The 22,807-nt window shown below is 48.2% G+C and overlaps 1 protein-coding gene and 1 long non-coding RNA gene across 5 annotated transcripts in view; both read left to right on the top strand.

Moving 5' to 3' along the window:
• SKAP1 (src kinase associated phosphoprotein 1) overlaps positions 1 to 22,807 on the top strand; it is a 142,902-nt gene that overhangs the window by 33,101 nt on the left and 86,994 nt on the right. The gene's annotated exons all lie outside the window — the stretch shown is intronic.
• The window catches only part of LOC311423008, a 32,614-nt gene continuing 10,233 nt past the window's right edge, over positions 427 to 22,807 (top strand). The window contains exon 1 of the long non-coding RNA XR_014685553.1: positions 427 to 782. This is a non-coding gene — a long non-coding RNA (uncharacterized lncRNA). The remainder of the gene's footprint in view (positions 783 to 22,807) is intronic.

The following is a 22,807-nucleotide window of genomic DNA, read 5'->3' as shown; positions in this document are numbered from 1 at the left end:
GCCACATCATCGGGAGTGTTTTATTTTGTAAAACAGGCACACGTTAACATACAGCTCCTTCCGTTTTGTGTTTTTGTTTTGTTTTGTTTTTAATACTGTCTTAAAATCAATTCCTTTGGCAAAAATTCCTTTTGCTTTATAAAAACTCGCTAAAAATGGCTTTTATCTTAAAAGCTGCGGTGGCTGCCAGGCGAGACGGTGCTTCACTGCGCCCCAGCGGCGCGGGGGAAAGGGGAGCGAGGGAAAAAGAGACGCGACGCTGACGGCGGGGGCGGAGGCTGCGAAGGGCGACGCGCCCCGCAGTGGTGCCGGCAGCCGGGGCGGGAGGGGAGAAACCGCGGAGCGGGGCTGCGGCCGCGGGGCCGGGCGGGGCCGGGCGGGGCTCGGCGGCGCCCCCTGGTGGCGCGGGCGGGGCGCGGCGCGGGCAGGGCTCGTCCCTCGCCGCCGAGGGACTGCGGAGCCTCGGGAAGCGGCGGCCGCGGGCCCGCCTGCTGCGGGTCTCAGCCGCCCGGTGCGAGGTCTGCCAAGGGGCTGAGAAAAGGCAAAAACCCGTATAAGAAGAAATGCTTAAAAACAAACAAACAAACAAAAAAACCAGTATATATTTATGTACTGGAACTGTAAAGAAGCAGACCTCCTTAACGCCGCGGAGGTCGTGTGCTTCGAGGTAGCGCTTTCTGAATGGCAATGCACCGTAACGTTAGCGCTCTGAAGCCCCGTGTGGTAATGTCTCTGGCACTGTACAAATAAGTTCCTGGAACGGTACTCGGTCTGGTCAAAAGGTTTGGCTGTAGTTTATGCAGAGCAATTCAGTTCACCTTTGTATTAAGTTTTATTAGTTTGGGGTGGAGGGGAGGAGGGTGGATTGCTTGCAGGCTGCCAGAAATAGATGTGTATGTTGCATAGGGGAGCCCAGACCTTTGTAGCAAACAAGCGGTGGGAAGAGTAATGCCGGCAAGATTTTCAGCTTTCATTTAAAACAAACCAAGCCCCAACCCAAAGTGGCTTCGTGTTCTCATTTGGGATTTTACAGCTGCAGAAAACTGTAGTACAAGTAATCACTGCAGAAATTCTGACTTGTGGCGGCAGCGCCCAGCAGCTGCGCACGTCGAGCTACAGATGCTGATCCTGAGGGCACCCAACCGAGTCTGCGGTTTCATGGGTGCCTGTTTTGAGCTCAGAGTCATTTTTCCTTTGAGACACTCAGGAGTCGGTCTGAGAGGCTGTTGTTGTGCTAAGGGTGTGCAGAAAAGCAGGTGACTGCAAGTACCTTCTCTGTCTCATCTAATCTCCCCCCTTATCTTCCCCTGCACCCCATAAAAGCAGTTCTTCTTTGTAAAGTGTTGAAACCTCAGGCATTGGTGCTGACCGGTGGCAGGACCGGAGGCCGTGTCCTGCTGAGGCTCAGCCCAGCGCTGGGCTGAAGCTTGGCTCTCTCAGGAGGGCCCTGGCTGGTGCCTCATGAGCGCTGCTTTTAGAAGTGATCCTGATACAAACCAGCTTGGGCCCCAAAATGTTTTGGTCCAGCCTATCCTTTAAGCTCCTCCAGCTACATGGAATGCGGTATCATGGTGCTTATTTGCAACTGAGGACTGTCAACCTCAAGATTCAAATGCTGGTTTTAAAAGTATGGGTTGTTTTATGCAAAATAATGTGTCCATGGTTCTGTCAGTACCATTGGGTGTTACGTGCCTTGGTGTTTGGTTTGGAAAGATTTTTTGACTAACCACTGGGATGTTTGGTTTTTAAGCTGAGATTCTCCAGTGATTCCTTGTTTCCTTAAGAGCTTGGGCTCTTACAACCAAACCAAACCAAAACCAAGAAACCAAGAAAAACAACAGAAAACATCACCACAACAAGCAAACAACAAAGTGTTATGAAACATGGTGTAGAATCTCAGCAGTTTAAATCTGCAGAACCTCAGACAAGTTATAATTCAAATTGCTTAGACTTGGGTGAAATGCTACTACCTTATGAATGCAGATTTCCTAAAGCAAGAGTCCTGACTCCCTCCTGCTTTTCCAACAGGGACAAGCAGGATCAAAGTCTTCCTTGTTTTACAAGTGCAGGATCGGATAGAAAGATTTACTTCCCATACCTCAAGGACAGTCTTTAACAACAAGATGTTCTTTGGATTTTTTAGTAAGATGCTTAACAGCAGAGAGCTTGTGTGGAAGCACTGGCTTATGGTTGCAGCTCAGAATGGGTTGCAGCGGGAGCTGCCCTCAGCCGCGGACGATTTCCCGGGAGCGGGCGCAGCGCTGCCGGGTGCACGCTCCGGGGATGTGCCGGCCATCAGCAGCCTTCTCGTGGAGAATTGATCGTTGCCCCGTCCAACCTGTGAATTATCAGTGTGCAAGTTACGTGGGGGCTGGGATAACTAACGCACCCGCTTCCGAAAGGCCTTTTTATTCATGAGTATGTAAATCTAAGGCATAAACGCTTTGTGTCTCTACATTTTCCTCAGCAGAGGGATGATATGCAGGAAATGCAAGTTAACAGAGTGTCGGCTGGAACTTCATTAGAGCTTCTCTGCTGCCCTTTCTAAAAGAAAGCCATTCTGGCTTCCTAAGTTAGCAGGCACTAGAGTATCTCCCTCGTGGAGTGTGCGGCACCGCTGCTCAGCGTGAGGCTTGCAGGGTAGGAGAGGTGTGGGGCTCGAGGCTGTGGCTCTTTGCCCCCTGTGCCCATGCAGATGCAGCCCCAGGAGCCAGAGCCCTCGCCCAACTTGGGACATGGTGCTTTGCTCCTGCAGCAGCGCTGGGGGCTGAGCGTGGTGGGGCGCTGGGTGCAGGTCTTGTGCTTTCTGCTCTCATCAAATGTATGAATAGTAAGGTAAAATATTTGGTGGGAGGGCTCTGTGTGTGTACCTCAACAGGGACAGGCGTAAGAAATGGTTAGATTTAGATGATCTAAGGGGTAGATTACACACTTGAAGTGTACTGAGGTTGGCAAAGATCCTTTTTTTAAAAAAACAAAACAAAAAAAAAAAAAACACAAAACAACTTATTAGAAAATGGAAAAGTGTAATGACATCATTAGCAGGGGAAGCAAAGGAGGCTCTTCCTCTACTTGAATGACAAGGTGACTTCTCTGAAACCAGGGTAAACTTCTTTTCATTCATGGTAGGACACATTTGTGTGACAACTTGAGGACACAAAGGCAAACTAAACAGTGCTTTTCCCAAATTCCTGGTACCTGTGCCCACAGACCCGTGGGGCCTTTCTCCCTTGTGGGTAAAAGCAAGATATGTTCCAAATAAAAATAGCCTTGTCCTACAAACGAGTTTAGACTATTGTATGCTCACCTGGGTGGAACTGCCCATGGGGATAATGGTGATTGTGCCAGTGTGTTGCAGGATCAATCTCAAAACACTAACAAGTCCTGAAATACAAAATTCCCAGCTGAGAGAAATGGTCTGGATGGCAATAAAAGCCCATGCTATATATACACATTAACACATGCTAAACTACTACTGACTTCAGCGTGACTTAGGCATGTACATAAATATTTGCTTCAATGTGAGCCACGGGGAATACATTAAATTATTACTCAGGTTATGTAGTGCTGAAAATCACAATGTGCACAAATAAAGCCACTGTCCTGAAGAATTTAATTTTTAAACACTGGTTATAATAAATTCTGAAGTGAAGTGTGTTAAAGGACAACTGGAGGGAAGAAAAGGCCTTTTTTACTTTTCATTTCTTTTATTTCTCCTCTAAATGTAAGTAATCAAGTATAACTTTATTCAGCAGGCTTTTCCCTAGTTTTCCCTAGAGCTGTTGTACCTGCCGGTTGCGTTACACGAGCAAAGAGCCGACGTTGGATGTTCTGTCATTGTCGCTTTGCAAGAAGGCGATTTTGTGTTTATGTGCACATGTGTATTTTAAAGAGTAGCTTTGTTTAAGGCTTACAGTGATGAAGTACTTCTTAAAACAAGTTAAACTTTTATTGTTTAACCCTCTGAGAGATGTGGCAGCTGAAAGAGATTGCATGTCCAAATTGATTTTTGGTCCGTGCTGCAGGGTAGCTGCAAGTGTGTGGGCACGTACCTGCGTGCGGTGGGGGCACAGCCAGTGGGGCGCTGAGCAACCACTGGGACTTCACGTTCTAATCCAGTGTCACAGGAAGAGCAGCCGAAACAATCGGCATCATCCTTCACCCTGATAATGCTTTCTCGCCAACTAATAGCTCCTTGTTCATCAAGGAAACGAATGTGTGCCGAGGTGACACGCTCTTCACCCACTGCTCTTTGTTCTAGGGTCCTCCAGACTGATTGTATCAGCTCCAGCACTGACAAATATCCCCCCAAACTTTAACACTATGTAAAATTGAGTTATGGGGTTTTAAGGTTAGACTCCTCTGGCTGAAGGTTGATTGTCTCCGAGAGATAAAGGAATCAGTACTCAACAATAACAAAATCTTTGCCATAGGATAATGCCTGTTATTGAGCTCACAGCTCTCTTTATTTGGTTACAAAGCTTCACCACTATTTTTTTTTCCTTGCACTCATAGGTTAAAGTGGGAGCTGCTGTTTGAAATTGGTGAATTGCTGCTGTTCCTCTATCCACCCTCACTCTGTGCTTGAACAAACACTCTGGCAGATAGATCAATTCCTTCAAACATCCCATCACCCAGGGCTGTGTGTTTGCGGCCTTGGTTTTTAACCGAGTTACCCTCACAGTGGCACCTTCCCAGCAGCAGAGCCGTGCAGAGGTGCCTCTGGCACTTGGATAGCCTTTGGAGAAAGAAGCCTTGACTTCCGTACCGGCACAAACCCCAAGAGCTTGCTAGACAAATCAAGGACTTGGGAAAGGAGAGCATTAGACTACTTTTACAGTAAGGGTCAGTCATTGGAGTAAAAGAAGTAATTTCCACTGTGCTAGGGCTGGTGTGCAGTGCAGGCAAATTGACCCAGGTGGGATAAAGAGCCTGTGGTGTAAGTGGGGACAGCACCTTAATTTTTAGGAGCCTCAAATGCCTCGCTCAGATTCTCTGGCCAAAGAGCCATTCTGCATTTAGTAATGAGATTTGGTCTGCTGTAAATATGAATGGTCTGGTAATACTCTGCAGAGGATCAAAGCATCACAGAGATAATGGAATTTGGGGGAAGGAATCGGAAGTTTATTTCAACTTCAAATGGATAGTACCTGGGGCAAAGGCATTCAGTGCTGAGACAGTCCTACACCGAGGGCAGCAAGGGCCTGCCAAAAGAGATGCCTAGGAGGGGCTAGCAGATGGGCAGAGAAGCCACAAAAACCAAGGGAGGACAAAATTTAGTGGAGGGAAGCTCCCAGTACTCTCTGAACTCCTTCCAGATCCTGGAAGCACTCTGCCTCTCCTGATAAACACCTGATGCATGGGGTGTGTGAAGAAGACACTCATGGTAGGGATGAACTTTCCTTGAAGATTGGGAGCAGTCAGGTGGTTGGTGTCAATCTTTGAATATAGAGGGTGATGCTGTCCACCCCCATAACTTGTCTCTTTGTTTTACCTACTCTTAGTTGCCTAAAAAGACAGAACTCTGCTGTCCCCCAAAGGCTGTGGCCTGCAGGCATCTACTGGAAACACATTTGGTTGAGTGAAGCTTTCAAATCTGCCCTGATTTCTGCTTCCTTAAATTTATTCAAGATGTTCTCTATAGGTATTTATACCCGTAAAGATCAGTGCTGCACATGTCACTTAGTGGATGTTATAAAGGTGTGAATTTAGGTGTCCTGTAAGTTTTGAGACTTGTAATTTGCCTCTGGTGTATTGACTTGCTGACTTTGACTCAGACCAGTTTTCTGGCCTTTTCTGGGATGGATACGTGGATGAGAGCTGAGGCTGGCATCTTCAGTGGTAAAACTCTTAGAGAAGTGATTTACTTATAATTGTGCTTCAGAATAAGCCTAATTATTCCAGGGAGCCGTGGACTAGAGGATGAGTGCAGACATCTCATGCCCGTGACCTTGGAGGGACATGTCTTCCATCCTGTTCTTGTGCCCGCTGTTTGTGTGCTCAGTGTGAGTGCTCGGTGTGAGTTGCCAAGATATCAGGGTGGATCCAGTGCTGAGATTTAGCCTGTGCTGATGGTGCCTCGTTTCTGGAAGAAGCCCACTGTTATCCTGACTCCACTCCTCTCACTTGGTGGCAGAGGTCCCTCACCCTGTGCACGGTGGCACTTTTACCAGGTAACATTCACCTGAACAGACCAGGGCTTCTGATGGAGCAGCCTGGCTCTCAGTGACCCACGATATGCTGCTACTTTTTAAGTGGCCCTGCCCAATTTATTTTTGAGATCGTCAATTACATTGCAAATTTCTATTTATTCCTGTTTGCCTCGCAGCATTCCCTGGTGCTGAATGTGCTCCGAATTACTTTTTTTGTTACCCTAGTTTATTCTTTAGTGGGTTGAATCTCATTTCATTATTCTCTCCATATTCCTAACCTCTCTGTGTCCCCTACTATTATTTCCTCTGCTTTCACTTGATATTTGCATTACCACCTAATTTAGTGTCTTCCTGCTCATTGAATTAATGGACTGTTTACTTGCCTTAGATAAAATGGGGACTAATACCCTGCAGTACCCCAACGCAGACGCTTCTCCCCCACATGACAGAAAGCCATTTATCACCAGCTTTTGTCTGTGGCCCTTGGGCCAATTTTCAGTCTGTGACGATTGCTTCTATCCAAGCTGAGGTAAATTAATTTTTTCAGTGAGATTTGCTGTGGCACCACATCAAACGCTCAGTAAAGTCTCTAGATATATTGCATCTTCCACATTACCCTTCATCTGCTAATTTTGTTGCTTGATCAGAAAGGCTGACCATATGTGCCTAAGGTCATTTGCTCTTTGCAAACCCAAAGGTTGCTTGTTGCTAAGAAAGCAATTATTTCCTAGGTGCTCATAAAGTAATTTACTCCCTTTTAGTGTTTTTTTTTTTTTTCATCTGTTCTGTTATTTTATGAGCGTGACATTAGATTTGCCAGAGCGTTTTTCAATTTCACCTTGGTATTGTGTTTTTAAACTTCAGTCCTACCTTTGATTATTGCCCTCTCCATACTTCTTAGATCTCTGCTATGATTAGAAGGAATCGCTTGTAATGTTTGGAAACTTTATTCTTGTAATTCCTCTAAGACTTCATGTAAATGGAATACATCCATCTGTCCCCTTCAGTGCTTGCACCTGTGTCCTAGCGCTAGCCCAGGGAGCCCGTGGTTACCTGAGTAGTCTCTGTAGGAGCCGTGCATGACTTCTGCTCCTCGAGCTGTGGTGGCATCTCCTGAGTGGGTGAGAATTCTGTGCTGCCCACACATAGCTACATTTGTCATCCAGCAAACATCAGGGTGGTGACACTCCTCTTAAGATGGGTTTCCAGAACAACAAACTTTTCTTTTCAAATGCAATTTGAATAAGGGGATCAGAAACGCTTCAATTTTGTAATAAGGTCTTTCAAAGCCACTCAATAATAATAATAAAAGAAAACAACATGAGAAAAGAAAAGCAAGACACTTGAAAAACACACACACTTTTGCAATGGAAAGCTAACCAGCCCTACCAAGGGAAAACGAGGCCAGACAGCAGCCCGATTTGAATATTCTCCTTTGCTTCCTTTCTTTGATATGCAAACTTGCTGTGGATCAAAGAACTCTGGGAGAAGAAGGACAATAGTGCGGAGCGTGGTGACTTTGGGTTTTGGTTCCTCCTTTTGATCCCATGGTGGCCGGGGTGGTGCTGGGACGGGCGGGCAGTGCGCTGCCCCCCGGGACTTCCCGTCCGCCCCCCGGGCTCACCGATCAGCGGGGGAGCTGAGCTGCCTGCGCGAGGGCACGCGCACAAGCCCCGAGGTTGCAGAAACTGCCATAAAATGGCTATAGCTCTGTTGTCTACAAAGCCTCCATCCCTCCTGGGTACCCCAGTATGCTAAATCTGTGGGTTCAGGCTTGGGGCAGGTGGTAGGATTTGCTCCTTTAATCTTCAGTGTCTATTTATTACAGTGGAGCTCCAGGGCATCTGAGCATGGCCTTTCTCGCCAAGAGACCATAACAAATGGATGCACTACCTCTTTGACACAGAACCGAGGTTTGCGCACCACCTATCTGTGCAATTCGGCGTTGGCTCTTTCTGTCTCTGCTTCTTCTTTTGTTATGATGCTGATAAAACTGGAGAGAGCAGGAAGGGATTTGAATGCAAAGAGCAGCTCCGGTTGACCTTACGCACCTGCCTTCCCCACTGCTTCCTGTCCAGTCCGTGGTTAATATTTCACAGGGGGATGCTCACCTTGTGGATGAGAAAATGCTCTGCCCCAGGCCATGGGACCGTGACTTCGAGTAACCCTTTTCCCTTTGTTTACTCTTAGGTATTGAACCCTCTTGCAATTGCTAATTATTTTTCAATTACCCAAGACAAATGCGAAGGTTAGGGAGGTGCCATTTCTCAGTGACCCTGCTTGTCAATTGCTGCGACTCTTTACTAATGTTGGAGCTGATTTTGTTAGATTTTTTTCATTGGTTTTAAAGAATAAGAGAAAATATCTTGAATTGCAGAGGTAATTTAAGCCTTTCTCTGTCTCTGAATGCTATGAGAAATTAGTAGGCTACTGACAGTTATGGGAAATTCCATCCTCTCATTGCAGCTGAATTTTATTTTAATGGAAAAAAAAAAAAAAAGAAGAAAAGAAGAAAGTGTCTTTAGAGAAGGTGGGGAACCACGGTAAGCCTTATACAAGAAGGCACGATGGACTTGTCCTAGACTTCCGGAAGATAACTTCATTATTAGAGTGACACTTTGTGGTGCTACCGCAGCATCAAAGCTCTTTTGCACCAGTTCACAGCTTTGAAGAGCTCACGGTTTGATAGGCAAGCAGGCAAGGTAAAAGACGAGGGGGAAGATGTCAGAGGAGTGCAAGGTGATTTGACTCTGGCACATCCACCGGATGAGGGCGAGGAGCCATAACCTGGCTGGAAGCGGCCGTTGTTGGCAGCTGGGTGCTCCTTGCTCGGTGCCGGCAGCACCCAGCTCTCTGGCTCCTGGCTGTGGGGCTGCAGCAAGCGGCGCCGGGCTCTGCCTCGGGTTCCCTGCCCTGGTAGCGCGTTTGATCCCTGCGTGAGGGGCGCAGAGCCCCCGGGGGGCTGCAGCGCGAGGCCTCCTCTGAGCGGGGGGCTCGAGGCTGCCCTGGGCCGTGCTGGTGTGGGTGAGCGGAGCCGCTCCGCGCGCTTCCGTCGCGGGGCGCTTGCCCTTCCCGCGCAGAGCCGAGCCGCCTGGCTCCCCGGTGAGGCAGGGAGCTGGAAAAGCCCCGTGCTTTTCACACGAGATGTATTTCGCAGCCTGTCTCCAGGCAGCTCGCGACCCACAGGGCATCACTGAACGCGCCAGCAACAAAATAGCAACCGGGGGGAGGGAACAGGAGGACAGAGGAAGATGGAAAACCTCCTATACAATAATTAGAATAAAATTGGGGTATCGAGAATACAGGGGTCAGCTTCTGTTCACACCAATATGGCTTTCACCTTGTAGAGAAAGGCCTGCACCAGGTAATTAGGTCAAGTCAATGATTATATATCTTTAAGCGAAGTGGAAGGGACTGTAATTGTGATGAAATTTGTTTGAAGAGGGAAAGCATGGGGAATTTTGTTTAAAGGTAACGAGTTCAAAGGGTAAATGAAGTTCAAGGTTCAGTTCCTGTTCACTCCTAACAAAAAAAAAAAAAAAAAAGAAAAAAACACCCACGCACACCAAGCAGCCAATATTTCTATCAGACGAGTTGCTTTATCTTTTGGGGAAGGGAATGGGATCATATCCCTGTAGGAAAACTGGAATTAAAATAGTGACAGCTCTTTAATGGGGCTTTCTTTCTTTAGGAGCCAACAGAAGGGTAAACCTTGGGTAGTTTGTTTTTTTTTTTCCTTCCCTTTGGAGCACACTGCCACATGCAGCCACCTTGCATGCAAATGGGTGACATCCTGAGAAGGGGCTCGTCTGTGATATGCAAATACCCACTTTGTTTAGGGAACTTTACAGAGGCAGCTGCCACGGCAGGCCATGAACCGTGGGGAAAGCTGCCCATGGTGGGGGCATTCAGCAGGATTTCAGCTTCCCGTAAAGGTTTCTGGTGGAACAAAAATGTTCATACTTCCAAAAGGTCTGTTTTCTTCCCGGAAAACATGGGGCCCAGTTGGTGCCAGTGGCTGTCGTGGTGTGACGGGGGGCACGGCGGGCTGCCCGTAGCGCAGGGAGTGCTCCAGCGTGCCTGGGCACGGGAGAAAAGGGCAGGAGGGAAAACAGCCGGGGCTGCCCTGCAAGGGGCTGCTTTTAATTGCTGTATGAGTGTAGAGACGTGGGCTCATCGTTACGGTGAGGCCGCCAGGACCTCCGGCCTGTTCCTCGCAGTGTCGCTACGTGACCGTGGCTACGGGTTTGAGTGAGCCACCAAATCCGCCCTGTGGAACAGAGGTGGTCGGCCTCGGGGGGCTGCAGCCAGGCCGCTGGGGCTGCCGCTGGTAATGGGAGGGCTGGGGGCGAGGCCCCTGTGGCAGAGGGAGGCGATGCCGGCGGTGAGCGCGCTTCTGCTCACGCGGCCGCGGAGCCTCGCTGCTGGTCTCCACGATGGCTTCATCCTGGGGAGGGAGCCTTGTACTGAGCACAGAGTCACGTCGCTTGGCCTCATCGGGGAAGTAACCTGCAGGGTTTTGGTGCTGACCTACGTGGAGGGGGAAAGATGGGTGTCCACCCTGGCAGAGCTCACCAGAAGTTCAAGGAACAGCGCCGTAGCAATATTAATGACCGCGAAGGGCATGCAAAGTTCAGAGTTCCCCTTCTGTTTACACCACCGAGCTTTTTCTCCCTTTTCCTGTTGCCCCCGGCCTATCTCCCACGTGCACTCTGTATAACCAGTTCTATTCTGCGACATTTTAATCTGGTTTCGTTTCTTGCCCGGAAAAATGCGCAGCAGCTTTGTGTGGCTGACAGAGGGTGAAGGGTGGGAGCGCGGGGGAGCAGGGTGCTCTCGCGATCAGTTCAAGGTTCACTCTTTGTTCGCATGCAATAAAAAGTCTTCAGTTATCAGGTATTTAAACCCAAATCAGCAGTTCCATATCCGTAACCTGAGCTAAGTGTTCCTCCATCTAATGGCCGTGCGGCTGTCGTTTGCAGCGAGTTGGGTGACACTCGATTTGTACTCGGTGACGGGAACAGATGGGCCCTCATTGTGAGCGCCCGCCTGTATGCAAATGTGAACGGAGTTTCACCCGGGCCCGGGCCTGACCTGACCACGCACAGGCATTTACGCAGCGCGCCCAGCCGGGGGGGGCGGCCAAGGGCGATAAAAAATGGCACTCGGATAGTACCAGCGGCAGGTCAAGTTTACCATCCGTCTTTCAGCGGGACTGAGATGGCAACACAGTTATTTAGTTTCAGCGCTGATGTTCGTTGCAATAAGCTCCATCATTTCACCTGTTTATGAACCCGGCCTCGTACCGGCTCTCTGCAAAACCGAGGCGAGCTCAGGCGAGCGGCGCCTTGCTCCCGCCGGGCTGAGGACGGGTCCTGCTCTCTGCTGGGGCTTCTCTCCCTCGTTTCATCGTTGCGTTTTCCTCTGTGACCCCCCCCCCCCCTTTGTATTTTGTGGTTTTGTTTACTTCTTCAGGAGAAACAGAAACCCGTCTGTGCTGAAATGGGCTTTTTTATTATTTAAAAATTGAGAAAAATGATAATTGATGCCAGAATAAACAAGCAGCATTTTAGGCATCGGTTAACAGTTTTGCATGTACATAGGCAGTATACAATATATAATAAATCTTACCATTTAAATGTGCAACCCTTCATTAGAGTGAAAATATGAACAGCTGTAATCGCACATTTACGCCGGTGACAGAGAAAAATCTGGTTACAGTTGTAATTTTTCATGCTGATGAAGAACTGGGAGCAGGTTCTGAACACTGATTCTGTAACTGTGGAATTTTATTCCTCCATCCCCGCTTTTCTTTCTCCCACCTCCCTTGCCCCCCTGCCGCCTCTCCCCAGCCACATACAGTAGTGTAGCAAATTAGCGTCTTTTGCTCACAGCAATGCTCCATTTTTATATTATTCTCCGGCTCATCAGAAAAGTAGATTTCTCATGCCAATTGTAGAGCCCTCTCGGCTGCTGGCTCCTATGGGACTGACCCCCCAAACTGTTGTTAGGATGAATGGTTGCACTTCTCTGGGACATCTGTTCTTCAAGGGATGCTGTGAGCTGGAGTCTGGAACTGATATAAAAGAAACAGTCACTACAAATACAGTAAAACCTTCTTGCTGCAGTAAATCTTATTTCTTGCAACTTGGCTTCCAGCAAGTGAGCGGCACATCTTGGGAGAGGTGGGCTGAGAGGCCGAATGCTGCTTTTTTTTTTTTTTTTTTTTTTTTTTTTTTTTCCTCCCCCTCTCTAAAGGTGGAAATGTCCATTTTGTGGAACTGGAGCCTGAAATGCAGTAGCTATAACCATTGCAAAGCATCCTGAAATCTTCCTGTCTTGTTTTTATAGTTTATCGTTCCTCCTGTAGAAAAAACAGAACTCATATATATTTTAGGCAGTTGAGCCCCTGCTCAAATCATCATGGATAGAAATGAATGGCCGGAATTCAAGCTGGTATTTGTCCAGTCGGCACTTGTCATAACTGACAGGGATGATGAAAATAAGGCACTTTGTACATATCGAGAAATTGAGGGCTTCTGAAATGGTTTTATTCCCTCGTTTTTAGTCATTGAAAAGTGGGTAGATCATTAATTTCCTGTCCTGGAATAAGCAACTGCTCTGAACATGTGGAAGGTTTCATACATATATTTGTAACACAAACATACACTTGTGCTCTTGGACGGATGATTGCCATTTGACCTAATATTCTTACCTTAATGCGCCAAGGTCTTTATTAAACCATTACTTAGGCATTACTTGTATGGACTGCGGGTCACGGGCAAAATTCTCAGTGAAGTCAGAATAATTACTAAATAAAACTGAATAAAGACTTGAGGATTTGGCCCATTCTTTGTGACCTTGGAATTGCTCTCTGAGGAAATTCTGGCAGGTAAAGAGAATTGGATTTATATTCTGATGTATGAAATTCTGGTCGTATAGCCTTAACAGAAAACTGACTGTACGTTTGTTCAAATTTATGGGGCTAACTAAAGAATTTGTAAATGATTTTTTTCATTATTTTCTGGAGGAAGAAAAGCTGAGGGAGGTAAAAGATGACTATTAGAAAATTATTGGTCACCTGAAAACGTGGTTTTTTTTTTTGTTTGTTTGTTTGTTTTTTAACCACTGAAAGCAGATTAAAAAGAGATTGGATTAAACGAAAAAAAAAACAACTTTTTTAAGCAAGTTGATTTTATTAATTGCTGCCTTATGCAATGCTGCCAAAATGAGCTTAACGGTTTTCTGGTTATCTGCTAGAAAAAAAGGAACTTGATATAAGTCTATTTTATTTTATTATAAAATAGAGAATCTTGGGAAGCTGGAAGGTGCTTCTAGACACAGGAACGTGTACGTGCGTAGTACAGCCGAGTGCCCTTTGGAAAATAATTGCAGAATTCATTCGTCCGAAGTGCAGCAGCTTCTTATTACTGTCGACTACTCGAGCACCCCTTAAAGTGTGACTGTTTCACATTAAATGAGTTATAAAAACAATCTGGCTAATTTTCTCTAAAAGGTTGCAGTGTATTTCCAGAACACTCAAATTTTATTATTTCAGCCTAATCCTGCAGGTCCCCAATAGGGCGAAGCTGCAGCCGTCCGAAGAGGCACAGTGGGACCCGGCCCTGCAGGGGACTGGATCAGCACCAGCTTCTGAAATCCCCGTGTCCAGGGCCCTCGGGCAGCTCCCCAGGGAAAAGGGGTGCCTCTCGAGTCCTCTGCCTCGCTCCCCTCCTGCTGCTGCTTGCCAGCCTTCCCCTGGAGCCCCACACAGGTGAGCTGGCCCTGGGGGAAGACAGGTGGACTGTGCTGCTGTGAAGTCACGGGAGAACCTTGTTTCCCTGGCATTTCACATGCCCTACTATATATTTTTTATTCTGGCCCACCCTTTTCTTCTTTCCCCCCCCCATATTATTCCTTAAACAAAAGCAGCGAAGGGCAGTTTTGGGGGAGCTTTGCAGGCAGGTTTAGGGAGCGCTCGCCGAAGCAGGGGCTCTTCCTGCCCCGGTGCCGCGCTGTGGCTGCTCGCAGCTCTGGTCCCTGCGGATCTCGGTGCACCCGGTGCCTTTCTGGACTCGGTGCAGACCCCTGTGCTGGCAGCGGCTGGAGAAGGGGTCCAGGAGCCATCTCGTGGCCGTGGTGCCGAGCCGCAGCCACCTCGCTTTGCTCCGAAGGTGGGAGCTCAAGGAGAGGCGAGAGAGGGGGGACCGCGTTCAAATATAAATCAAAACCATCAGTCACTGGGAATCCAGAGAAAGTGGCACGGGATATAAATAGAGGCTATAACTGCAGTGACAACCAGGGCTGCAGTTGTAAATACTCATTATCTTTCTTAATATGACACCGTGTGGATCGGGAGAGCTTGGGAAATTACAAACGGAGGAAAAAAATTAAAACCGGGCGTTTTCAATCAGGCGTTTTTAAACCTAAAATCTCTGTCCGGCTTTTCTATAACACAATAAAAAGCCCCCCCATTTATATTTGTTATTAATATATATTAACTTAGCACCCTGTCTCCTCCCTAAAGCTGAGTGAAAGCCCCAAAGACATCTGTTTGCATACATTGTGTGTCAGGCAACATCAGATCTGAATAGAATTTATCTAAATTTTATATGCATGGCTTGATGTAAATTGAAATAAATTGTACGGCATACTCTGCGTGGACATATTGGTTTTTCCGTCACTGCTTGAACTTTTAACCTCGGGGTTTGAGCCGGTCACACGCTGACCCGTCTGAACTCTGCTGGTAGAGCCAAGTCTGGAAGGATGACCTTGCAGCCATGGCAACCCCGAAAGATAGTCCAGGCCTCCTCCATCCTCCCCTTCCCCCAGCCCTTAAAACCTCAGACAAATTGGTTGTATTCGGCAGCAGCTCGGGCAGTTCATCCCGTGCCCCATCTCCCAAGGATGCAAAAAGTTTTGTTCTCCCCGAGACTCCTCGTGGTGTCCGCAGCTGGTGCAAGGGCAGGAGAAGGAGGATGGCTGCTGGCACCGTGGCACGGCTGGGGCCCTGTTCTGCCTCTGCCAGGTCGCTTCTCTGCTCCCCCTCGTGCTTCGGTTTCCCCATGGGTCACGTAGCAGGAAAGCACACTGACTGTTTTTTAAAGCTTTGAGGGTCCCAGGCAATAAACGTGAGGTACTTGTTTGTGATGCACCTGTATATAAAGTGGTGATGGTTATTGCTGCTTACCTGGCCCGTGTCAAATTCCTTTAAAGCTAGCTGGCAGCAAGCTTTGCTACGACCCTTCTCAGAGCTTAAACAGGAGCGGGCCTTTGCAAACAGCATTCTACCTCCGAGCTGACATCCTGGGCTCAAAACATGCAGTGAAACTCCCAGAACTGTGCTGCCGCCTCTTCCCTGTTGCCATCCAACTCATACAGTGCATTTTGAGTTTTATGGCTATCAAATGCTGAATTTATTTCTTCATTTCCCAGAATTTCCAGAGAGCTGCAGAGTGCCTTCCTGTTGAAATGGGCAACCAGCAATCCGGGCAGCTGCCGAGTGGTGTTTGTGCGCACACGTTCTGCACGCAGGAGTAATTTCTGCTCCAGTTGGAGTTGTGCACTTGCACCGTATGCAGTATGTTATTGTAGATGTATTTATTGCATTATGTGTACACACAACGCTGTAGGGTACGTGCAGGAAAGCACGTGCCAGGGCGCACAGGCAGGGGCCAGCTGCTCTGGGTTAATTGCTGAGGTGCCACGGGTGTGGAGGCTGGGAGACCGCACATTCGATTGCTGCTCTGTGCTGTGCCTCCTACTCCCCAGTGGCCATTTGAGTAATTCACTTCTGTGCCACGACTCTTCCTTGTGCTCCGGAGGAAAGGAAAAGGCTTTCTGTGGCTGTGAGTGGTGCCCAGCACCGTGAGGCCAGACCTGGGTGAAGGGCATCTGCCCCAGCAGCATCAGTCAGTCTCCAAACTGTAAAAGGTCGTGCCGGTAGGGCTGGGTTGGGAAGGCCAGTTGACTGGAGTTAATCTTCTTCCCTTTATCATTCTCGTGAAGCCCCTGTCGTCTCGTGTCCCAGAAGAGGTCTTGATTCAGCTTTTTTGAACTTGAGAAATGCCGGTGTTTGCTGTTGGAAGTTATTTTAAAAATAATTATGCAGTCTCTCTCTGTAAGCTCCAGAACAGAAAATGATTTGTCATCAGTACCACGCGTAAGCATATGCTTAATTGCTTTCCTGCGTTTAGGTGTCTAAAGGGCCTGACTGCGAGTTCCGGAGACCTCAGAACAGCTGTGGAAATACTTGCTCTAAACAATGAAAATACAAATAGGAGTGGCATTATCTACTGGGTCAAAGGCCTTGGGGGTAATGTTGATCCTCATCCCAGCCGCAGAGGTGCCTCAAGAGAGCTGAACTCACAAGAGCTGTGCTTTTGTGGCTGCAGTGCTGCCCTTGAAGACATGGCCCAATCCTCCGCAGCACGGCCATCCCAGGGGGAGCCCAGGAACGGGAGTCCCATACCTGCACAGCTCCTGGGGGGAGGAAATAGGACCGAGAGGTTCTGCAGGTACCAGAATAGGGAGTAAGGAGCGGAGTGCGTGTTTTCAGCTTGTATGTGATTCTGCTTCACCTGCAAGACAACCTCTTTGTGCCTTCCCTCTGCATCAGATTTGTTCATCTGTGGACATGGTGTGCCACGTTTTAAAGTTTTATAGTGTCTGAAGTACCCTGGGAACCTTGAGTAGAAAGTGCTGGCACTTTGCTTGCTTCTCTTCCCTACCTGGGCCAAATTGCCAAGTTCCAGTGATGTGTGGTATCTTCCAGACAACAGAACTTACAGATAATTTATTTAATAAATGCAGCTTAAAAAAATAATAATTCTGCTTCTAGCTAACTGAGAGTAACTCGTATTTCATCATTACAAAGCAATAAGCAGGCTATAGATCCCTGTTTATGGCCTATTCTATCAGTATGACTTCATTGTCTTATTTTTAAAAATTGTTGTTATAACCCTATTATTATGAGTTAATAGATGTAGGGCTGTAACCGTAATGTAAAACAACTTTTGCAAATCAGCTGCGAGCTGTGTGACTGAGACCTTTTTTATGCAAGGAGCGCAGGAGGAGATCGCCGGTCCTCTGCTGATGTCTGGTGCCACACGGGGCTGGTAGCGTCAGCGTCTGCATCCCTGCGCAAGTAGGCTGCATGAGAGGCTTCGAGTACAGGACTGAACCCCCGGCAGCTCCACAATACTCTTTCCTTTTATATCTGTTGTGAACAAAATCTTACTCGTCGGCATGCAGGAAAGCAGAAGCGCGCTCAGTAAGGCACACGCTGTTTGTATTTGAGGGCCTTCAGGGTTTCTGTAAGAGAAGTGCAATGCAAGGAAACTCGTAGCAGCGCAGCGTGAGTGCATGCTGCTCCCAGGGCTTCGCAAGCTGGGAGCGGGAGGAAGTCAGAGCCCCTGGATGTTCGCTTTGTCCCTTACCTTTTCAGCTGGAGATATGCTAGCAATTGCTTGTAGAGGAAAGCAGCAGACACAGAAACAGCCTGGCAGTTAATGTTACAGCTCCACATTGGTAAAATTTGTTTTTTAAAGTTATTTGCTTTGCCCAATGTATTTTTAATGCACTAAAATGTGATAATAAGTACATAACTATTACAAGAGGCTATTGTAAAGCAGGCTGGGATGTGGGTTGTAAAACATCAGGACTATTTTGTGCAAAAACTCCCTTTGTAGATGCTTCATACCAAGAAAAGCCTTTTCTGCTTTCACTGTAGTTGGATGCATGTCTGAAATGTGCTCTTAGCAAGGAAACAGAGCTGTTGGGAGTGGGTAAGATCCTGTGTGATGCTCTTCTGAGAAGCATCAGAGCACTTTGTGCTCTTTTTCTCGTGTGCAGAAGGTAGAATCTCTGCCTGGTTTACTTCTGGTTGTCTTTTTTGTTCTTTAGTGGCTGTTTTTCTACATCTTAACCTTATTCTGACTGGCGGGTTAGTCCTTATCAGCTGTTTGGACGATGCTGGAGCATGATGTTTTTCTGACGCTTGGCACCTCACGGCTCTGGATACAAACCAGAGCCGTGGCACAAACCCTCAGACTTTTATTAAGGTTTGTGGCAACGTAGCAGTGCTGGGGCAGGCTCCTCACCTGGACAGTGCAGGCATTGCCTCCTGGCGCCGGCTTGGCATTGGTGTCGCTGACCTCTCCACTTGGCAGCTGGTGCAAGTTAGGAATCACATGTATTTCTTTGCATACACTGATTTTTGTGAATCTGTTGTCTGTGCCCAAGACAGATGGTTATTTTGGCTGTAACAGTGCAGGAGCCAATGCTGAGCACACCAGCCACGGCTGCTTTCGCTCTTGCGGTGTTGCTGGTGGACTAGGTAGCAATTATTTCTATTTTGCAGAGTGAGTGGAGGACTAGGAATTGAATCAGAGAAACTGAGTTATGTTAAATTAAATCCTTAAATGCACTGTAGTCCCTAACGCATGGCATGCCTGGGCCAGTGGGCTATGCCACCTGCCCTTTATTTCATGTGTATTTTTCCTGTGTGTACCAGATAGACCTAATTAGTGCACAGTCCTGTGCGTAATTTCTTGCACACTTAGTTTGCTGACATCCAGCACTTGCTGCAAACATGCACTGCTGCTCAGTGAATCTTTGCTTCCATCTCTTTTCTCTGTAGCCGCCATCTGAGTAAGTGAGAGGCGAGTAGCTTATGGCTAACGGTTTCTGCTTTTATAAATTAGAGCATGAAATTACAGCTGGTGGCTAGGAACGCTAAATTTGGGGTGAGAGAGAAGTCTCGCCCTGTGTCCTTATTTTATTATGCTCCTTTGTCGCATTGGTTGAGGAGCCCTTCTTCATATGGTTGCTCCTAATGTCAAATTTTTACCTGATTAGTTTCCATAATTTTACTCAATTTTAGCCCAGCTGAAATGCGGATACAGGCCTGTTTTCTTTGGTTGGCATTAAGCAGAGCACTGGTTGCTATTTGCACATTAATATCTGTATGCAACAAAGCGGGTTTTGTGGGTTACAGCTGAGCACCCTCCCATGTCCTCATAGGGTTTGTCTCACAGAAGGGAGAACATTTGCTCAGAATATCCAGCTCAGCATCGTTTCCTCTATCAGATTCCTGACATTACTACTTCTCTTTTGGCCAGCTCCTTACCTTCCCTCTTTCCTTTCAGATTCCATTAAAATGTGGAATTGGTTTTAACACTTGCAATTCCCAGTCCTTGGGACTCAAAGCTGTGGACTCCTGCATATTTTAGGTGGACGGAAGAGAGAAACAAGGGGAGAAAGATGGGAACTATTACCTCTGACCTATTGAGATCCAGGTGCAAACATATAAAACATGGTGGGTTTGTTGCCAGCAGGGAGCTGCTGGAGGTAATAACCCAGCCCTGTGGGGCTGAGAAGGACACTCAGGGTGCCTGATGGAGAACCCCGGGGTTCTCTTTGACTCCTCTGGAGAAGCGCGGTCCGTGCGAGCTGGGCGCGAGGGATGTTCTGGAGCACCCCGCCTGAAGCTACACAGGGAGGAGGCCAGAGGCAGGCACCTTCTCCAGAACGTGCCCATCTTTGACTGAGGCTGAGGCAATGCAGGTCTCTGCTGGCTCCCTGGGCATTTCCTTCAATACCTTGCAGATTCGCACTAAGATATTCCATCGCCAAAGGACTGGAGGTTCGGGGGTTGCTCAGCAAGCTGAAGTACGGTATTTTTACTGCAGGGCACACCCCCAGCAGTCAGCCAGCTCTTTCTTCCCAGCAGGGTCTGAATAAACCCCTCACTCTAACCGAGTAGCTCAGAGGCCCTAGGGTGAGGAATTTGGGTAGTGGGGTTTTTGAGTTTTGGAAATCAACGTTCGTGTGCCAGTGGGTCGGGCGGTGGGTCTGACTTTGACTCAGGGAAGGTCTGACATCCCGCGAGTAAAACGCGCTCGTTCTGGCACTGCGCGGGTGCGGGAGCGATGTGAATTGGGTTTCTGTCCTTATTGTTACTGTGTGAATGCGGGGAGCAGGGAGGGGGTGGGGGAACCAGAGCTCTGCATCATTTTCTTTGCTGTTTGCAAACCCCTCTGAATAGTGAAAAACAATGCGATTAATTTTCTCTAGCGCAATCATGCATAGATTTAATAAGCATCCAAAGGTAGGATCCATCTGTAAAGTACGCACTGCATGCTAAATTACTTCTCTTCTGCAATTTTTTTTCTTTCCAAACCTTAATTAATTGAAGAAAAAAAAAATTGTTTATTAAAGTGGGAACAGGCTAGGCTCTGTCTCTGCATCTCTGGTTCAAAAGTTCATACAATTCCCTGAAGGCTCATCTGTGTGTGTGTGTGTGTGTGTGTTTGCAGTTGGGTGTGTGCGCGCACATCTCTCTCACTCGCAGTCTTTCTCTCTCTCTGGTAGGAGACAGATGCCCAGAAAGGTGCTGTACTTTAAACAAAGGTTTCTTGTTTTTCCTGGAGGTATCTTAACTTGGTAGGGCACTTCCTTCTCTCCCACCACTGCTTGTCCTTTATCCCTTTTGGCTCAGAAAGGTAAAGTCACATCCAGTGCGTATCTTAAAGCATCGTAAGTGAATAAACAGTGATAAGAGACGGAGGATGGGAAGTTGATTCCACAGGTGGACCCACGGTTGGAAGCACCCATGTGTGCGTGAGAGCAAAGAACAAACAAACAGGCTCCTGTGACAGGACAGGGGTTCGGGCACGCAAGGCACACGTGGGAAAAATATCAGTCCGTGAGTAGAGCTGTGCCTGGTGAGGACATCAGGGAGAGGGCGGCGTGTGCAGCGCCCAAACCCTAACCACGCCGCCGTCTCTCTGTTGCCCTCTCCTTGAGTCCCTGCCTGCGTCCCTATCTCTGTCAGACTCCTTAGGGTCAGCGTCCAGCCCTGCTACGCTGTGTCCCCAACAGGCACCGTCTCCGGCTGCAGTCTCGGGACCTGCCGGCTCAGCTCTCCTGGCTGTCCCCTCCTGGGGCGGCCGCGTCCCTTCCCGCTGCCATCCCACACCGTGTGCTGGCCGGCACGGCTGGCCTGCTGCCCTCCTGCATCGCCCCCACGAGTTTGCCATTTTTTTCACACTCTCTGATGTAGCATCATGGGCTGGGAAACCTGGTCTGCGCTGGTTTGCTCTCACCTGGTAAGAGCAGGAGGGCAGGGGGCTGCAGGAGGAGAAGCGCAAAGTCCCAGCGCGAGATGCAGCTCGGCTCGGTGCACCCGTACAAACGCCAGCTGCAGCGCGGCCGGGGGGCTCTGCGTGGTGCTCCTTCCGTGCTACCAGAGGTGTTCTGGTCAGGGCGAGGATCACCCGTCCTCCACCAGCTGCACGCAGAGCCCGGGCTGCACGCAGATGAGGCGGGTGGGGAGCATCTCAGCACTGGGGACGGTGATTGCCGAGACCCCGTGCGAAGGCTGGGAGGGAAAATGCCAAAAGGTGACGCAGGGGCACAACAGCCCCTGTCAGAAGGGGGAGCCGGGGCGGGATTGGTGTCACAGCCAAGTGGCACCTGCCCCTGGCCCGGGTGTGCCCCTGCAGCTCCTGAGAGCAGAGGGGGAATTGGGGTGGGCACGGCCCTCCTCCCAGCAGAGCGGCAGCCCCGGCTTCTCCGTCCACGACAGGGAGTAAGTGCCCTTCCCGGAAGAGTGGAGGCTCACTCAGCTTACCGTAAAGACCTGCGACAGTTTCAGATGAGGGCACTAGAGTGCACCGTATATTTGGATTGTAAACAGAAAGCAAATACTCTTTTTTTTTTTTTTTCTAATAGGTATATCTGGTGATGTGGGTGAAGTGGCACAAACACTTTATCTGATGCGGTTAAATTTATGCTCAGTCAGATGAGATTTTTCAGGTTTTGATTTCCATGTCCGATCCATTTAAAGTTCTATTTATTGCCAGAGTACTTTAATTTGAAATAATGGCATGATTTTTATTTTATTATTTTCATGTTGACAGTTGGCCAAGGACTCAGAACCACATGCCACAGATGGCAAGTGTAGTGTTGTGTTGGAATATACAAGTCCTCCAGAATAAAAATTGCAGCTGGACTTTATAAGCCACCTGGATGAGTGATTTGAGAAAGGAGGAATAACTGTTTCACTTCTCCAATAAATTTAAAAGAATTTTTAAAATAATTGCCATTTGCTTAGCAGAATTTAACAGTGCATATGTCTGTGCTCAGTAGCACCTTTATGTGGTCCATTTCAAGCCGGTGCTGAGTTCTTCTGAAAATCTTGCTCCAACTGTTATCCCAAGCATTCAGAAACCCGTGAGATTATTTTTTTTAATGGTCTTTCCTCTCTTGGATTCAGGTTTCCTGTCCTTTCCCACAAACAAGGGGACGAGGAATTTGGGAGGAGTGTGAACTGAAAGCTGAGATTCTCCTGCGATTGTATTACTCCAGTTGTTGGGATTCCTGGAATATTCCAAATACAACATCTTCAAGAAATTAGCAAGAGCTGCTTGTCCTGTCTCTAAAGGTCACGCGTCCAGCAGCAGCAGGAGTGTTTTCCCTTGGAAACATCTAGCAAAGCCTTTCGGGGTCTGAAGAAGGAGAAGTCGAGGGGTGGACTTGCACAGGGAAGAGAACTGAGCGTTTGTTGTTTTGTTTGCTTGCTTTTTAATTGGAGCCAGGAAGGACGGCACCACGGGAGGGTTTGGATACGCCGGGCACCCACCGAGAGCCTC

The sequence above is a fragment of the Aythya ferina genome, assembly GCF_964211825.1.
Source record: "Aythya ferina genome assembly, chromosome: 23".
NCBI classification, from domain to species: domain Eukaryota; kingdom Metazoa; phylum Chordata; class Aves; order Anseriformes; family Anatidae; genus Aythya; species Aythya ferina.
Note: the sequence above shows the minus strand (reverse complement) of the source record. Positions and strands in the feature narration are given on the sequence as shown.